Genomic DNA, 19,846 nt, shown 5'->3' on the forward strand with positions numbered 1-19,846 from the left:
TCCTTGTGTGACAGCTAAAAGTGTCCTCCAGGAATGGGACACAGTACACTAAGAAAAGATAGTTCATCAAGGGTTATTTGGGAAGGGTGAAGGTTCTATGTGGAGCCATAATAACTCAAAGAACCCTTTGAGCCCTTCAATAGTTCTTTGCGTTTCAGAAAAGGGTTCTTTCCTCTTTTAGTGAGAATTCAAATGTAGGGGCGGGCTACATTATAATATTTTGGGGCCTGGTTTGCTAACAGCTCTTTTTGTGCAACCGTGAGTGAGAGTGTCATTCAAGTTTATCTGTTATGTTTTGTCATTACATTTTATATAGTTAAATAAATTAAAAATGAAAAAATAATAATATATGACTATGGCTAGTAACAGTGTCTTGTGAAAGACATGTCAGGCCATGTGTCAATTGAGAATGGTTGATTAAATAAGTGGTTCTCAATTCTCTCCTCAGGGACCCCCAGCTGTTCCAGAGCTTTTTCTCTCCTGGAAAAAAGGTGTTACATGTCACTTCTGTCACACTTCTGCGTCGTTGCTGTGCTGTTTGCTGCTACTTAGCTACCTGACTGTCACGATCGTGTGGAGGAGAGACGGACCAAAACGCAGCATGAGGAAAATAAGCCATCTTCTTTTAATTAAACGAACGAAGATGAACATGAAACGAAAACACTATTACAAACAAACAAAACAACAAATGATCGTGAAGCTAAATAACGCAAGTGCCCAGACGAGCAACAAACGTTAAACAAGACAACTACCCACAAAAGCCTACTGCCTATGGCTACCTTAAATATGGCTCCCAATCAGAGACAAATGAATGACAGCTGTCTCTGATTGAGACCCAATCTAGGCAGCCATAGACATAACTAGACAACCTAACAATACTCTATCCCATACACATACAACACCCATAGACTAACCAAAACACACACAACATACAATGCCCACCCCAACTCACGCCCTGACCAACTAAACATAATCAAAATAACATAAAAATAGGTCAGGAACGTGACACTGACAAACTTCGCTTTTTACTTTTAATAACTGTTTAATCGAACTCTGTACTTGATACATTTACCAACGTCTTAGATTTGTTTTCACTCAACTTTTTTCATTCCATTTTTCACCCCCGGACACTTTATCTGGACATGGATCTGCAGGACCTCCAACAGCCGAAAAAACGAAGTAACATTATGGCTTCTAATTTCAGTTGCTATACTCATCATATGCAGGTGAACTATCGCCTTTTGGTGAGGATAGCCGAGTTGCAAGCCCAGCTTCAGACGCAATCGTGAGGCAAGGGCAATTTACGTTTAGGAAAGAATGAAACAGCGTCTGTGCCACCAGTAAGTACAGGTAGTAGTGTTAATCCCCCCGCACAGCCGGATCATTTTCTCACGGCTTCTGGAAAGAAATGCTGTCTGCATGCTCAACCGGTGTCGCTCATTCAGCTGCTAGAAACTTTCAACCAGTTTTACCCACTAAGCAAGGAGTCTGATTCAGAGCTCAACCATTCTTAGGTCTCCCACCATTAGCTCTGACAAATTGAAAACCCTAGTCATTGGCGACTCCATTCCCCGCAATATTAGACTTAAAAATAATCATCCAGCGATCATACATTGTTTACCAGGGGGCAGGGCTAATGACGTAAAGGCAAATCTGAGGATGGTGCTGGCTGAGGCTGTAATTGGACAGTGTAGAGAGTATAGCGATACTGTTAACCATGTCGGCAACAACAATGTTAGGATGAAACAGTTAGAGGTCAGCAAGCACAACATAGCTTCAGCGTGTAAGTTAGCCAGAAAGATGTGTCGGGATATCAAGTAATTGTCTCTGGCCCCCTCCCAGTTAGGGGGAGTGATGAGCTCTACAGCAGACTAGCACAACTCAATCGGTGATTGAATATAGCCCCTCCCAAAATATTGAATTTGGAGATAATTGGCCCTCTTTCTGGGACTCACCCACAAACAAGACCAAGTCTGGCCTGCTGAGGAGTGACAGACTCCATCCTAGCTGGAGGGGTGCTCTCATCTTATCTATCAACATAGACAGGGCTCTAACTCCTCTAGCTCCACAATGAGATAGGGTGCAGGCCAGGCAACAGGCTGTTAGCCAGTATGCCATCTTAGTGGAGTCTGCCCCTAGCACAGACAGTGCAGTCAGCAGAGTAAAACATGGTGGTGTTTGCCTTAGCAATATCACTGGAATAAATACCTCCTCCATTCCTGTCATTTTTTAAAGAGGTTGTGATAATACTTCACATCTCAAAAGAGTACTACTTAATGTTAAATACCTCACTTCCAAGGCAGTCATAGTCAATGTACTAATCACTGATCATAAACTTGATGTGATTGGCCTGACTGAAACATGGTTTAAGCCTGATGAATTTACTGCGTTAAATACGGCCTCTCCTCCTGGCTACACTAGTGACCATATCCCCTGCGCATTCCGCAAAAGGCAGAGGTGTTGCTAACATTTACGATGGCAAATTTCAATTGATGAGTTTTTGTCTTTTGAGGTTCTAGTCATAAAATCTTTGCATCCTACTCAATCACTTTTTATAGTTACTGTTTACAGGCCTCCGGCAAATAATATTTGAATTTTTGGTGACTTCGATATCCACAAGTCCACAGACCCACATTTTAAAAAGGCTTTCGGAGCCATCATCAACCCAGTGGTTTTTGTCCAACATGTCTCTGGACCTAAGCATTGCCACAATCATACCCAGGAATAGATATTGTTGATCTAAATGTTTTTCCTCATAATCCTGGACCATCGGACCACCATCTTATTACCTTAGCAATCGCAACAAATAATTCACTAAGACCCCAACCAATGAACCCAAAGAGTCCTAGATGCCCTTCCAGACTCCCTTCACCTACCCAAGAACATCGGAGTACAAAAATCACCTCACCGAGGGCCTAAACATAACTTTGTGTAATTTTTGCACAGCAAAAAAATTAAATAAATTAAATGGTCACAAGAAACGAGCTCTCAGTAAACAGAAAATACCCGAGCCCTGAAGCAAGCTTCCACAAAATTTGAACAGAATTGGGGCTCCACCAAATTTGAAGTCTTCCGACTACCGTGCAATATCGAAAATCCCTAACTGCTGCTCGATCAGCCTACTTTTCCAACTTGATTGAGAATTAAAACAATCCAAAATGTATTTTTGATACTGTCACAAAGCTAACTAAAAAGCAGCATTCCCCAAGTGAGGATGGCCTTCACATGAGCAGTGATGAATTCATGAACTTCTTAGATGAAAGATAATTTTCACAAATAACGAATTACGGACTCCTCTTTGAACATACATGTATTTCTCCAAAACTTAGTCCTGAGTCTGCACAAAACTGTCAGGACCTCGGATCAATGGAGACACTTACGTTTTTTTAATCTTATATCTCTCGGCACATTCACAAAAATAGTCATGGCCTCTAAATCTTCCAGCTGTCTACTGGACCATATTCCAACTAAACTACGAAGAGCTACTTCCTGTGCTTGGCCCTCCTATGCTGTGGCAGTAATAGTGGCAGTAATAAAGCGGCAGTAATAAAGCCTCTCCTGAAAAAGCCAAACCTTGACACCACTTTTGTTTTCACTATACAGCGCCTTCGGAAAGTATTCATACTCCTTAACTTAATCCACATTTTGTTATGTTACAGCCTTATTCTAAAATCCTCAGCAATCTACACACAATACCCCATAATGACAAAGTGAAAAAAAATAATATTTACATTAGTATTCAGACCTTTTGCTATGAGACTTGAAATTGAGCTCAGGTGCATCCTGTTTCCATTGATCATCCTTGAGCTTTTTCTACAAGTTGATTGGAGTCTACCTGTGGTAAATTCAATTGATTGGACATCATTTGGAAAGGAACACATGTCCATATAAGGTCCCACAGTTGACAGTGCATGTCTGAGCAAAAGCCAAACCATGAAGTCGAAGGAATTGTCCGTAGAGCTCCGAGACAGGATTGTGTCGAGGCACTGATCTGGGGAAGGGTACCAAAACATTTCTGCAGCATTGAAGTTCCCAAGAACACAGTGGCCTCCATCATTCTTAAATGGAAAAAGTTTGGAACCACCAAGACTGTTCCTAGAGCTGTCCGCCCGGCCAAACTGAGCAATCAAGGGAGAAGGGCCTTGGTCAGGGAGGTGACCAAGAACCCAATGGTCACTCTGACAGAACTCTAGCATTCCTCTGTGGACATGGGAGAACCTTCCAAAAGGACAACCATCTCTGCAGCACTCCACCAATCAGGCCTTTATGGTAGAGTGGGCAGACGAAAGTCACTCCTCAGTAAAAGGCACATGACAGCCCGCTTGGAGTATTGAACTCTTTGGCCTGAATGCCAAGCATCACGTCTGTAGGAAACCTGGCAGTGAAGCATGGTGGTGGCAGCATTATGCTGTGGGGTTTGTTTTTCAGCGGCAGGGACTGGCAGGGACTGGGACTGGGAGACTAGTCAGGACTAGTCAGGACTAGCAAAGTTCTGAGAGATCCTTGATGAAAACCTGCTCCAGAGAGCTCAGGACCTCAGACTGGGGCGAAGGTTCCCCTTCCAACAGGACCCTAAGCAGACAGCCAAGACAACGCAGGAGTGGCTTTGGGACAAATCTCTGAATGTCCTTGAGTGGCCCAGCCAGAGCCCAGACTTGGACATGATCAAACATCTCTGGAGACCTGAAAATAGCTGTGCAGCAATGCTCCCCATCTAACCTGACAAAGCTTGAGAGGATCTTCAGAGAAGAATGGGAGAAACTCCCCAAATACAGGTGTGTCAAGCTTGTAGCGTCATAGCCAAGAAAACTCGATGATGTAATCGCTGCCAAAGGTGCTTCAACAAAGTACTGAGTAAAGGGTCTGAATAGTTATGTAAATGTGATAATTAAATTTTTTAAATTATAAATTAGCATTATAAAAAATATCCCATAATTGTCATTATGGGATATTTTGTGTAGATTCATGAGGAAATTAAACAATTTAATCAATTTTAGAATATGACTGTAACGTAATAAAATGTGGAAAAAGTCAAGGGGTCTGAAAACTTTCCGAAGGCACTGTACAGTCGTGGCCAAAGGTTTTGAGAATGACACAAATATTAATTTCCACAAAGTTTGCTGCTTCAGCGTCTTTAGATATTTTTGTCAGATGTTACTATGGAATACTGAAGTATAATTACAAGCATTTCATAAGTGTCAAAGGCTTTAATTGACAATTACATGAAGTTGATGCAAAGAGTCAATATTTGCAGTGTTGACCCTTCTTTTTCAAGAGCTCTGCAATCCGCCCTGGCATGCTGTCAATTATCTTCTGGGCCACATCCTGATTGATGGCAGCCCATTCTTGCATAATCAATGCTTGGAGTTTGTCAGAATTTGTGGGTTTTTGTTTGTCCACCCGCCTCTTGAGGATTGACCACAAGTTCTCAATGGGATTAAGGTCTGGGGAGTTTCCTGGCCATGGACCCAAAATATCGATGTTTTCTTCCCCGAGCCACTTAGTTATCACTTTTGCCTTATGGCAAGGTGCTCCATCATGCTGGAAAAGACATTGTTCATCACCAAACTGTTCCTGGATGGTTGGGAGAAGTTGCTCTCGGAGGATGTGTTGGTACCATTCTTTATTCATGTGTTCTTAGGCAAAATTGTGAGTGAGCCCACTCCCTTGGCTGAGAAGCAACCCCACACATGAATGGTCTCAGTATGCTTTACTGCTGGCATGACACCGGACTGATGGTAGCGCTCACCTTGTCTTCTCCGGACAAGCTTTTTTCCGGATTGGTCCCAGCTCTCTACAGGTCATTCACTAGGTCCCCCCGTGTGGTTCTGGGATTTTTGCTCACCGTTCTTGTGATCATTTTGACCCCACGGGGTGAGATCTTGCGTGGAGCCCCAGATCGAGGGAGATTATCAGTGGTCTTGTATGTCTTCCATTTCCTAATAATTGCTCCCACAGTTGATTTCTTCAAACCAAGCTGCTTACCTATTGCAGATTCAGTCTTCCCAGCCGGGTGCAGGTCTACAATTTTGTTTCTGGTGTCCTTTGACAGCTCTTTGGTCTTGGCCATAGTGGAGTTTGGAGTGTGACTGTTTGAGGTTGTGGACAGGTGTCTTTTATACTGATAACAAGTTCAAACAGGTGCCATTAATACAGGTAATGAGTGGAGGACAGAGGCGCCTCTTAAAGAAGAAGTTACAGGTCTGTGAGAGCCAGAAATCTTGCTTGTTTGTAGGTGACCAAATACTTATTTTCCACCATAATTTGCAAATAAATTCATAAAAAATCCTACAATGTGATTTTCTGGATTTTCTTTTCTCATTTTGTCTGTCATAGTTGAAGTGTACCTATGATGAAAATTACAGGCCTCTCTCATCTTTTTAAGTGGGAGAACTTGCACAATTGGTGGCTGACTAAATACTATTTTGCCCCACTGTATATATAAAAAAGTGTGTAGAAAGAGAGGAGAGGGAGAACAGGACATATGTTAATCTGAGCTGCATCAGTGGAGCATGCAGGAACACGGCCACATAAAAAGAGGCAGTGAAACACTTCCAGGTTGTCCTCCAATGTACATCGCCAAGAGGACTGATTTAAGAAGCACTCAGAACGCTCCCATTTATATTGTCCACTGCAGAAAAGGTTGGAATTGAGTTAAACATTTGCTCTCTTTCTCCCTCTCGCTTGCTCACATGCTTGCATGCGAACCCACGCGCACTGTACACAAACACACACAGACACACACACACAGTTGGGGTTCGATGACATACTCCTGAAATTAGGGTAAGTGTTTTAAAACACTGAATCATAAATCTCCCTTGCAGACAAAAGAGAAGACGTGAGGGCTAACAGTGTACACTACGCTAGGTAAACACATCAGTGCAGAGATCGCTTTAGTCCTTATTAGGAAGAGGGATGCCTCCGAACAGAGAACGTCAGTAGTCCGCTCAGAGAGAGAGAGAGAGAGAGAGAGAGAGAGAGAGCGAGAGAGATAGAGATAGGTATGATGGTAGGGAGAGAGAAAGAGAGTGACATAGCAAGAGAGAGAAATAGAGAAAGATTTGTAGGGAGAGAAACAGAGAGAGAGTGAGAGTAGAGTGAGAGTGTGAGAGAGAGAAATACAGAGACAGGTCGAAGCGCATCTGTGCAGGGACAGCCAGCAGTGCTCATGCCAAGATACACAGGAGACTGAGATAAGCTGTATTCAAGTAAACCTCCAGTACTGAGAATCTCTACTTAAATGTACATTCTCTCGATCTGGACAATTTGAAATGATTTTAGAGCCTATTTAACTTCAACAAATACAGGTACATTTGCCTCAGTGACATGCACACTGAAGAACAAATAGTATACTAAATTGAGTATACTAAATTGAGAAACTCAAAACCCAATTTCCACCCAAATTCATTTTGGCCGTGTGTTTAGATGATAAATGATAGTGCTCTGCTTTCAGATATCTAATGAGAAGTCTGATATAGGTCATTAGCTTAAGAGGCCATGAGGTGGCTTCCTGACAACTGTTTCCCGCCACTCTGTGACATCAGCAAGACCTCTGGACATTGGTCATTCATTAGCTAAACAGGGGGAGGGGGTTGAGTTGGGAGAAAGAGGCTGAAACCTGACAACAGACGAATTGACAAGAATGAATGACAGCGACAGTGCATGGATATTTCTGCTGAAGATATGATGAATCCACTGCCATTCTATAATGAGGTAACTTTCATTGCGGTATGTAATTCCCTGCACCAAAGGGACTTCATCACCAATTACTAACATTTTATTTTTTATTTTATCCAACTCCTACCGCCTCTTGCAGGTAGCCTAGCGGGTAGGAGCGTTGGGCCAGTAACCAAAAAGTTGCTAGATCAAATCCCCAAGCTGACAAGGTTAAAATCTATTGTTCTGCACCTGAGCAAGGCAGTTTAACCCACTGTTCCCCAGACTAGGTATCCCTCTTTCCCTTTCCTCTTGAGAGAGAATGAACACAGAGCTCTGTTTATTAAAAAAAAAACAATTTAGGAAGTCACTAAGTATGGGCAGATTTTTTTTAAATACAGTACCATTTACATTTACATTTAAGTCATTTAGCAGACGCTCTTATCCAGAGCGACTTACAAATTGGTGCATTCACCTTATGATATCCAGTGGAACAACCACTTTACAATAGTGCATCTAACTCTTTTAAGGGGGGGGGGGTTAGAAGGATTACTTTATCCTATCCTAGGTATTCCTTAAAGAGGTGGGGTTTCAGGTGTCTCCGGAAGGTGGTGATTGACTCCGCTGACCTGGCGTCGTGAGGGAGTTTGTTCCACCATTGGGGTGCCAGAGCAGCGAACAGTTTTGACTGGGCTGAGCGGGAACTGTACTTCCTCAGAGGTAGGGAGGCGAGCAGGCCAGAGGTGGATGAACGCAGTGCCCTTGTTTGGGTGTAGGGCCTGATCAGAGCCTGAAGGTACGGAGGTGCCGTTCCCCTCACAGCTCCGTAGGCAAGCACCATGGTCTTGTAGCGGATGCGAGCTTCAACTGGAAGCCAGTGGAGAGAGCGGAGGAGCGGGGTGACGTGAGAGAACTTGGGAAAGTTGAACACCAGACGGGCTGCGGCGTTCTGGATGAGTTGTAGGGGTTTAATGGCACAGGCAGGGAGCCCAGCCAACAGCGAGTTGCAGTAATCCAGACGGGAGATGACAAGTGCCTGGATTAGGACCTGCGCCGCTTCCTGCGTGAGGCAGGGTCGTACTCTGCGAATGTTGTAGAGCATGAACCTACAGGAACGGGTCACCGCCTTGATGTTAGTTGAGAACGACAGGGTGTTGTCCAGGATCACGCCAAGGTTCTTAGCACTCTGGGAGGAGGACACAATGGAGTTGTCAACCGTGATGGCGAGATCATGGAACGGGCAGTCCTTCCCCGGGAGGAAGAGCAGCTCCGTCTTGCCGAGGTTCAGCTTGAGGTGGTGATCCGTCATCCACACTGATATGTCTGCCAGACATGCAGAGATGCGATTCACCACCTGGTTATCAGAGGGGGGAAAGGAGAAGATTAATTGTGTGTCGTCTGCATAGCAATGATAGGAGAGACCATGTGAGGATATGACAGAGCCAAGTGACTTGGTGTATAGCGAGAATAGGAGAGGGCCTAGAACAGAGCCCTGGGGGACACCAGTGGTGAGAGCACGTGGTGCGGAGACAGATTCTCGCCACGCCACCTGGTAGGAGCGACCTGTCAGGTAGGACGCAATCCAAGCGTGGGCCGCGCCGGAGATGCCCAGCTCGGAGAGGGTGGAGAGGAGGATCTGATGGTTCACAGTATCAAAGGCAGCCGATAGGTCTAGAAGGATGAGAGCAGAGGAGAGAGAGTTAGCTTTAGCAGTGCGGAGCGCCTCCGTGACACAGAGAAGAGCAGTCTCAGTTGAATGACTAGTCTTGAAACCTGACTGATTTGGATCAAGAAGGTCATTCTGAGAGAGATAGCAGGAGAGCTGGCCAAGGACGGCACGTTCAAGAGTTTTGGAGAGAAAAGAAAGAAGGGATACTGGTCTGTAGTTGTTGACATCGGAGGGATCGAGTGTAGGTTTTTTCAGAAGGGGTGCAACTCTCGCTCTCTTGAAGACGGAAGGGACGTAGCCAGCGGTCAAGGATGAGTTGATGAGCGAGGTGAGGTAAGGGAGAAGGTCTCCGGAAATGGTCTGGAGAAGAGAGGAGGGGATAGGGTCAAGCGGGCAGGTTGTTGGGTGGCCGGCCATCACAAGACGCGAGATTTCATCTGGAGAGAGAGGGGAGAAAGAGGTCAAAGCACAGGGTAGGGCAGTGTGAGCAGAACCAGCGGTGTCGTTTGACTTAGCAAACGAGGATCGGATGTCGTCGACCTTCTTTTCAAAATGGTTGACGAAGTCATCAGCAGAGAGGGAGGAGGGGGGAGGAGGGGGAGGAGGATTCAGGAGGGAGGAGAAGGTGGCAAAGAGCTTCCTAGGGTTAGAGGCAGATGCTTGGAATTTAGAGTGGTAGAAATTGGCTTTAGCAGCAGAGACAGAAGAGGAGAATGTAGAGAGGAGGGAGTGAAAGGATGCCAGGTCCGCAGGGAGGCGAGTTTTCCTCCATTTCCGCTCGGCTGCCCGGAGCCCTGTTCTGTGAGCTCGCAATGAGTCGTCGAGCCACGGAGCAGGAGGGGAGGACCGAGCCGGCCTGGAGGATAGGGGACATAGAGAGTCAAAGGATGCAGAAAGGGAGGAGAGGAGGGTTGAGGAGGCAGAATCAGGAGATAGGTTGGAGAAGGTTTGAGCAGAGGGAAGAGATGATAGGATGGAAGAGGAGAGAGTAGCGGGGGAGAGAGAGCGAAGGTTGGGACGGCGCGATACCATCCGAGTAGGGGCAGTGTGGGAAGTGTTGGATGAGAGCGAGAGGGAAAAGGATACAAGGTAGTGGTCGGAGACTTGGAGGGGAGTTGCAATGAGATTAGTGGAAGAACAGCATCTAGTAAAGATGAGGTCAAGCGTATTGCCTGCCTTGTGAGTAGGGGGGGAAGGTGAGAGGGTGAGGTCAAAAGAGGAGAGGAGTGGAAAGAAGGAGGCAGAGAGGAATGAGTCAAAGGTAGACGTGGGGAGGTTAAAGTCATCCAGAACTGTGAGAGGTGAGCCATCCTCGGGAAAGGAACTTATCAGGGCGTCAAGCTCATTGATGAACTCTCCAAGGGAACCTGGAGGGCGATAAATGATAAGGATGTTAAGCTTGAAAGGGCTGGTAACTGTGACAGCATGGAATTCAAAGGAGGCGATAGACAGATGAGTCAGGGGAGAAAGAGAGAATGTCCACTTGGGAGAGATGAGGATCCCAGTGCCACCACCCCGCTGACCAGAAGCTCTCGGGGTGTGCGAGAACACGTGGGCAGACGAGGAGAGAGCAGTAGGAGTAGCAGTGTTATCAGTGGTAATCCATGTTTCCGTCAGTGCCAAGAAGTCGAGGGACTGGAGGGAAGCATAGGCTGAGATGAACTCTGCCTTGTTGGCCGCAGATCGGCAGTTCCAGAGGCTGCCTGAGACCTGGAACTCCACGTGGGTCGTGCGCGCTGGGACCACCAGGTTAGAGTAGCAGCGGCCACGCGGTGTGAAGCGTTTGTATGGTCTGTGCAGAGAGGAGAGAACAGGGATAGACAGACACATAGTTGACAGGCTACAGAAGAGGCTACGCTAATGCAAAGGAGATTGGAATGACAAGTGGACTACACGTCTCGAATGTTCAGAAAGTTAAGCTTACGTTGCAAAAAATCTTATTGACTAAAATGATATAGTACTGCTGGCTGGTGAAATAGGCTAGCTAGCAGTGGCTGCGTTGTTGACTTTGTTTGAAAGTGTAACTGGCTAGGTAACCTCTAACTGGCTAGGTAACCTCGACAATTACTCTAGACTACACAATTATCTTGGATACAAAGACGGCTATGTAGCCAGCTAAGATCAAACAAATCAAACTGTTGTACTGTAATGAAATGAAATGTAATACTACCTGTGGAGCAAAGCGGAATGCAACTACTCGCTCCAACCCGGAAGTGCGTATCATAGAGGGAGAGGCAATAGAAGTGTTGTTTCTTGTATTATTGTCTTTTGTGTCTTTAGAGGACTGCTTCACCTTAATGTCCCCTTTCCCTTTTCTTCTGTCCTTATTTTGTCCCACTTTGTCCCTTCTTTGTCCCTTCTTCTCTTCTACCAACTAGACACTCCTTGTTAGCTAGCTAGCTTCTTCCAGGAATGTCCCTAGCAACTGCCTAGCAACAGGTAAACAACTTAGCTAGCTAAGAAAACGGTATAATTTTATGAAAAATTGTTACTTTTCAAAAGCCTTTCTTCTTTGTTTGCTGCTTGTTTGGTCTCCTATTCAGTTTGCAGTTTTCTTTTGATTTTTTTTCGATGTACTTTACTCTAAAAAAAACATTTAAATTTCAATATTTGTAGGAGCTCATCTTTTCAGCTGCTGCTGCTTAATTTGGAACTCCGGAACTCCAGTCAAAAGTTTGGACACACCTACTCATTCAAGGGTTTTTCTTAGTTTTTAACAGTAAAGACATCACAATTATGAAATAACACATATGGAATCATGTAGTAACCAAAAAAAGTGTTACATTTGAGATTCTTCAAAGTTGCCACCCTTTGCCTTGATGACAGCGTTGCACACTCTTGGCATTCTCTCAACCAGCTTCACCTGGAATGCTTGAATGAGCCTTGAAGGACAGCCTTGAAGGAGTTCCCACATATGCTGAGCACTTGTTGGCTGCTTTTCCTTCACTCTGCAGTCCAATTCATCCCAAACCATCTCAATTGGGTTGAGGTCGGGTGATTGTGGAGGCCAGGTCATCTGATGCAACACAAACATCTGGGGCCGTCTTCACAAACTCTCAATGGCAGTGCAGTCCATAGAATCTTAGTCATTATTATTATTATTATTCATTATTATGCACTCCTTCTCTGAAACGCTTTGCTTTATAACATGCATTATGACATCGCATAAATCCATGGCAGCAGATTGACTGATTGCATTATGGGTAATGTAGTCATTATACTGTTTCCAAATTGGCCTACAAATGCATACATCATATGCATTGTGACAGCACTGTTAACTGTAGCAACAGGCATTCTACGGTATTTTTGCCTAAAATGAAGGAAATCGAAGCAAAATTGCAGGAGTAGACCCTATCACAAGTTTGTGGCTTATGGTATTATAATTTAGCAGTGCTGTAAAGTACTTAAGTACTACTTAAGTAGTTTTTGGGGTATCTGTACTTTACTTTACAATTTATATTTTGGACAACTTTTACTTTTACTCCACTACATTCCTGAAGAAAATAATGTACTTTTTACTCTATACATTTTCCCTGACACCCAAAATTACTCGTTACATATTGAATGCTTAGCAGGACAGGAAAATGTTACAATTCACGCACTTATCAAGAGAACATCCCTGGTCATCCCTACTGCCTCTGATCTGGCGGACTCACTAAAATGCTTTGTTTGTAAATTATGTCTGAGTGTTGGAGGGTACCCCTGGCTATCCGTAACTTAAAAAAACAAGAACAATGTGTCATTTGGTTTGCTTAATATAAGGAATTTGAAATCATTTATACTTTTACTTTTGATACTTAAAGTATATTTTTGCAATTACATTTACTTTTGATATTTAAAGTGGAACTAACATTTTATCTACTTTGCAAATATGAAACAAACAGACAGTCATAATATCAGTAAAAAATGTCAAATTCCCAGTTTATGCTACAAAACCAACTTTGAGGTTTAAAAAATAGGTTATATTTGACTTAAAATTCCATGACGTACAGTAAGGCATTGTTGGCAGAAGAGATGGATGCAGTTCAATGCATGATTAATATAATTCACAAATTGTAACACTCTGAGTGTCGGGAGGTGCGAAGTCAGACGCAGGAACAGCAGAGCTTCAATATGTTGAGTCTTTTAATACTCAACTTGCAAACGCAATGTCCAACACGGACGTACTGGGTGTCACACACAACGGTCCAACGACACGATAAACAAACCCAGTCCACAATAATAACATCCACTCCCGAAATCCAAAAGCCACAATGAAACAATCCCGCACAAAGAAGCGTACGGGCTGGCTGACTAATAAAGCCACACTAATTAACAATTAACTGAACACAGGTGATACAAATAAACACATAAGGAGGGGGAGGAAAAAGAGTCAGTGGCAGCTAGTAGGCCAGTGACGACGACCGCCGAGCGCCACCCGAACGGGAAGGAGAGCCTGCCTCGGTTGAAGTCGTGACAGTACCCCCCCTCTGACGCGCGGCTCCCGCAGCGCGCCGACACCGGCCTCGAGGTCGACCCGGAGGACGAGGCGCGGGGCGATCCGGATGGAGGCGATGGAAATCCCTTAACATAGATGGATCCAAAATGTCCTCCACCGGTACCCAGCACCTCTCCTCCGGACCGTACCCCTCCCAGTCCACGAGGTACTGCAGGCCCCTCACCCGGCGTCTCGAGTCCAGAATGGCCCGTATTGTGTACGCCGGGGACCCCTCGATGTCCAGAGGGGGGGGAGGGACCTCCGGTACCTCACCGTCCTGCAGGGGACCAGCTACCACCGGCCTGAGGAGAGACACATGAAACGAGGGGTTAATACGATAATAGGAAGGGAGTTTTAATCGATAACACACCTCGTTTATTCTCCTCAGGACTTTGAAGGGCCCTACACACTGCGGCCTCAGCTTCCGGCAGGGCAAGCGGAGGGGTAGGTTTCGGGTCGAGAGCCAGACCCTTTCCCCCGGTACAAACACGGGAGCCTCACTGCGGTGGCGGTCAGCGCTCCTCTTCTGCCTCCTAGTAGCTTGTTGAAGGGACTCCTGGACGGCCCTCCAGGTCTCTTTGGAGCGCTGTACCCACTCCTCCACCGCAGGAGCCTCGGTCTGGCTCGGATGCCATGGTGCCAGGACCGGCTGGTACCCCAACACACACTGAAAGGGGGACACATTAGTAGAGGAGTGGCGTAGTGAGTTCTGGGCCATCTCGGCCCAGGGAATGTATCTCGCCCACTCCCCTGGCCGGTCCTGGCAATAGGACCGCAGAAACCTACCCACCTCCTGGTTCACTCTCTCCACCTGCCCATTACTCTCGGGGTGAAAACCGGAAGTCAAGCTGACCGTGACCCCCAGACGCTCCATGAACGCCCTCCATACTCGGGACGTGAACTGGGGGCCCCGATCAAAAACGATGTCCTCCGGCACCCCGTAGTGCCGGAAGACGTGAGTGAATAAGGCCTCCGCAGTCTGTAGGGCAGTAGGGATACCGGGCAACGGGAGGAGACGGCAGGACTTAGAAAACCGATCCACAATTACCAGAACCGTAGTGTTTCCCTGAGAAGGGGGAAGATCGGTCAGGAAGTCCACGGACAGATGAGACCATGGCCGTTGTGGAACGGGGAGGGGTTGCAACTTCCCTCTAGGAAGGTGCCTAGGAGCCTTACTCTGAGCGCATACCGAACAGGAGGAGACATAAACCCTAACGTCCCGAGCTAAGGTAGGCCACCAATACCTTCCCCGAAGGCTCCCCACTGTCCTCGTCACCCCAGGGTGACCCGAGGAGGGTAGGACATGAGCCCACCGAATCAGTCGGTCCCGAACACCAAGCGGTACGTACTTACGGCCCGCCGGGCACTGAGGAGGCGCGGGTTCCGCCCGTAACGCCCGCTCGATGTCCGAGTCCACCTCCCATACCACTGGCGCTATCAGCCTCGAGGCGGGGATGATGGGAGTGGGCTCGGTGGTCCTATCCTCCGTGTCGTAAAGGCGAGACAGTGCGTCAGCCTTTACGTTTTGGGAACCGGGTCTGTAGGACAACGTGAACCTAAACCGGGTGAAAAACATGGCCCACCTTGCCTGACGCGGGTTCAGTCTCCGAGCTGCCCGAATATACTCCAGATTCTGGTGGTCGGTCCAGATGAGAAAAGGGTGCTTAGCCCCCTCAAGCCAGTGTCTCCACACCTTCAGAGCCCTGACCACCGCTAACAACTCCCGATCCCCCACATCATAGTTACGCTCCGCTGCACTGAGCTTACTAGAGAAGAAAGCGCAGGGGCGGAGTTTTGGTGGCGTACCCGAGCGCTGTGATAGCACGGCACCCACCCCAGCCTCGGACGCGTCCACCTCCACTATGAATGCTAAAGAGGGATCCGGATGCGCCAACACGGGAGCATCCGTGAACAGAGCCTTCAACCGGTTGAAAGCTCCGTCCGCCGCCGCTGACCACCGCAACCGCACCGGGCCCCCCTTTAGCAGTGAGGTAATGGGAGCCGCTACCTGACCAAAACCCCGGATAAATCTCCGGTAGTAGTTGGCAAAACCCAAAAACCGCTGCACCTCTTTCACCGTGGTTGGAGTCGGCCAATTACGCACGGCCTTTATGCGGTCACTCTCCACCACCACCCCCGAGGTGGAAATGCGATAACCTGGAGATCTATCGCACAATCCCTACCCGGTCGATGTGGTGGTAATTTCGTCGCTTTCTTTTTACAGAAAGCGACTGCCAAATCGGCATACTCGGGGGGAATGCGCACCGTGGAACCCTGGTCTGGACTCTCCACCGACGTGGCACCAATGGAAACTCCCAGACACCTTCCAGAACACTCCTCTGACCACCCCTGGAGAAACCCCTGTCTCCACGAAATACTGGGATTGTGCCGGGCCAACCAGGGAATACCCAGCACCACTGGAAACGCAGGCGAATCAATAATAAAGAGACTGATACGTTCCCTATGATTCCCCTGCGTCACCATGTCCAGGGGAACTGTGGCCTCCCTGACCACCCCTGACCCTAATGGCCGGCTATCTAGGGAGTGCACGGGAAAGGGAGAATCTATCGGCACAAGCGGAACGCCCAACTCTCGGGCGAGTCCGCGATCCATAAAGTTCCCAGCTGCACCTGAATCGACTAGTGCCCTATGCTGGGAAGAGGGGAAAAAATCAAGGAAAAAAATTGAGACAAACATGTGACCGACAGGGGGTTCTGAGTGAGTTTGGTGCTGACTCACCTGGGGTGATCGAGAAGCGTTCCGCCTGACATCTCGACTCCCAGACAGACCCCCCCAGCACCGATCGGCCGTGTGTCCTCTCCGACCACAGCTGGTGCAGGGGAGGCCTCCTCCTCCGATACCCCTAGGCGCGGCCCCTCCCAACTCCATCGGGATGGGAGCCGGGGCGCTGGGTGGTGGAACGCACAGGACCCTCTCCGAACGCCCGCGGGCAGCCAGCAGATTGTCCAGTCGGATGGACATGTCGATAAGCTCATCCAAAGACAGAGCGATGTCCCGACACGCTAGCTCCCTGCGGACGTCCTCCCGGAGACTACACCGGTAGTGGTCAATAAGGGCCCTGTCGTTCCACCCTGATCCCGCGGCCAAGGTCCGGAACTCCAGCGCGAAATCCTGTGCGCTCCTCTTCTCCTGCCTGAGATGAAATAGTCTCTCACCCGCCGCTCGGCCTTCTGGGGGGTGGTCAAACACGGCACGAAAACGACGGGTAAACTCCGGGTAGTGCTCCTTCGCTGAGTCCGGGCCATTCCAGACTGCGTTGGCCCACTCCAGAGCACGACCCGTCAGGCAGGAGACGAGGACACTCACCCTCTCCGCTCCCGAGGGAGTGGGGCGAACAGTGGCCAGGTATAGCTCCAGCTGGAGTAAGAACCCCTGGCACCCTGCCGCCGCTCCATCATAATCCCTCGGGAGCGTAAGACGGAGCGCGCTGGAGCCGGGGGATGGAGAGTCCTGAGGAAGGGGAGCCGAAGGTGGAGAGAGGAGCCCACTCCTCTCCCATCGCTCCATTCTCTCCATCATCTGGTCCATGGCTGATCCGATCCGATGGAGGACGGTGGTGTGGTGGAGAACCCGTTCCTCCATCGATGGGAGAGGGTTGGCTGCTGCTCCTGCTGACTCCATTCAGGGTGCGGGATTCTGTAACGCTCTGAGTGTCGGGAGGTGCGAAGTCAGACGCAGGAACAGCAGAGCTTCAATATGTTGAGTCTTTTAATACTCAACTTGCAAACGCAATGTCCAACACGGACGTACTGGGTGTCACACACAACGGTCCAACGACACGATAAACAAACCCAGTCCACAATAATAACATCCACTCCCGAAATCCAAAAGCCACAATGAAACAATCCCGCACAAAGAAGCGTACGGGCTGGCTGACTAATAAAGCCACACTAATTAACAATTAACTGAACACAGGTGATACAAATAAACACATAAGGAGGGGGAGGAAAAAGAGTCAGTGGCAGCTAGTAGGCCGGTGACGACGACCGCCGAGCGCCACCCGAACGGGAAGGAGAGCCTGCCTCGGTTGAAGTCGTGACACAAATAGATTTCTTGGTAGTCCAAAAAATATTGCTATGAGGTTGTAAATCAACCTGGCCTGGTACATTGTTTGCTGCCTTCACCCATTCGGGATGCACTATTTCAGTTTCAATGACTCAATATTTTGGACAAACAGATGAATGTAACTAAGGCTGGGAATGTCAATAGAATCAATCTAGCAAGGACAATGATCCCAAGTCAGTCATAACGTGGCTAATAGGCTAGCATGTCTATTTCTGTAGCTCTTATTTAGAAAGCTAAAAACACAGAGCCTACCATTAGCTAGCTAGCTGCTGGGAGGATGTTATGTCATTAGAGGAGTGGGTGAGTGACCGACTTTTTCCCCTCATATAGTTTTTTTGTATGGCTACAGCTAGATGCAGGTGTCATTTGGTTACTAAGCAAAAAAATGGAATCGGTTTGCAAGCTAGCTGAACGACTGTTAACCAATTAGCATATCGCTTGCGTTTGTAAATTGACTCTGGCTATCTACTCTGATTTCAGAGCACTCTCATCTGAGTGTGCCAGAGCGCAGAATAACTGATGAATTTACTAACGTACAACACCCACCAAATATGACCGGTGTCAGAGAAAAAAAAGGAACAGTTAGTCACGAAAGCTCGAGAGAACAAGTAAACAGTTGCTACTGCCTGTAAACACACATTCTAGTTCAACGTGAATGATGGCAGGCCCATGTGGCAAATGGATTACTTGCATGAAGGCCTACTGTAGCTCTGATTGGCTATGGCGCACCGGTATGTCTAGACTCCGGTCCTGGACGAGAAAGATGTTCTTATTAGGTTTTATTTGCTGCAGTGTCTATTAATTGTCTATACGCACGGCCGCTTTCCCACTCTATAGTGCTATAGAATTTTCACAAATGCCTTACTATACGTCATTGACAAACATCCTAAGGATTTATGAAAACATGAAAATTACCATATCTAAGTGCTCGCATGTCAGAAAATGTACAAAAAAGTGTCATATTCTTCCTCAAGTAGTATTTTACTGGGTGACTTTCACTTTTACTTGAGAATTTCCTATTAAGATATCTTTACTTTTACTCAAGCAAGACAATTGGGTACTTTTTCCACCACTATCATTTTGATTACATATTTACATTACATTACTTGTGTTAAACAATTTCAGTCCCTACAGGAGTTTGCTGAAATTTGTTGTGATATTTGCGGCAATTCTGTCATTTTACATGGCAATATGCAGATGATTTTGTCCAATTTGTCCCGAAAATGTGCTGATGAGGGAAAAGGTTTGTTAAAGTATGGATTGATTGTGTCATGCACTGATCTGTTTCACCTGTCCTTGTGCTTGTCTCCATCCCCTCCAGATGTCGCTCATCATCCCCGGTGTATTTATCCCTGTGTTTTCTGTCTCTTTGTGCCAGTTCATCTTGTTTGCCAAGTCAACCAGCATTTATCTCCTAGCTTCTATTTTTCCCAGTCTCTGTTTTTCCTAGTCCTCCTGCTTTTGACCCTTGCCTGTCCTGACACCGAACCCGCCTGCCTGACCATTCTTCCTGCCCTGACCTCGAGCCTGCCTAACGCCTTGTACTGTTTGGACTCAGACCTGGTTACTGAACCCCTGCCTGTCCTGACCTCGAGACTGTCTAATGCCATGTACTGTTTGGACTCTGACCTGGTTTATGAACTCTCGCCTGTACCCGACCTGCCTTTTGCCTACCCCTTGTGTTATAATAAATATCGGAGCTCAACCATCTGCCTCCTGTGTCTGCATATGGGTCTCGCCTTGTGCCCTTATAGATTGAACCATATTATGCAGTAAATGTGTCGTGAAATTGTGAGCCATCTTTCTGTACGGCGGTGATGGGTCAGTTTTGTGCGATAATATCACAATGACTTGACTGTTTTATGAGGAAATAGTGCAGTGATTGGGTATAATTTGAAAGCTCTCACATAATATGTGGGAGATTGTTGATTTTTCAAAACATAATTGCAATCGCAGAA

The 19,846-nt window shown here is 47.1% G+C and overlaps 1 protein-coding gene and 1 long non-coding RNA gene across 2 annotated transcripts in view; one reads left to right on the forward strand and one right to left on the reverse strand.

Annotated features, from left to right (window-relative positions):
• The window catches only part of LOC139570669 (sorbin and SH3 domain-containing protein 1-like), an 86,343-nt gene that overhangs the window by 50,959 nt on the left and 15,538 nt on the right, over window positions 1-19,846 (reverse strand). Inside the window, exon 2 of the mRNA XM_071392745.1 lies at window positions 13,987-14,104. The gene's annotated coding sequence lies outside the window, so the exon portion shown is untranslated. The remainder of the gene's footprint in view (window positions 1-13,986; window positions 14,105-19,846) is intronic.
• Window positions 7,083-19,593, forward strand: LOC139570670 (uncharacterized). The gene is made up of 2 exons (XR_011674138.1): window positions 7,083-7,713; window positions 19,323-19,593. It is a non-coding gene; the product is annotated as an uncharacterized lncRNA (long non-coding RNA).

The sequence above is a fragment of the Salvelinus alpinus genome, chromosome 3 (assembly GCF_045679555.1).
Source record: "Salvelinus alpinus chromosome 3, SLU_Salpinus.1, whole genome shotgun sequence".
Classification (NCBI taxonomy): Eukaryota; Metazoa; Chordata; class Actinopteri; order Salmoniformes; family Salmonidae; genus Salvelinus; species Salvelinus alpinus.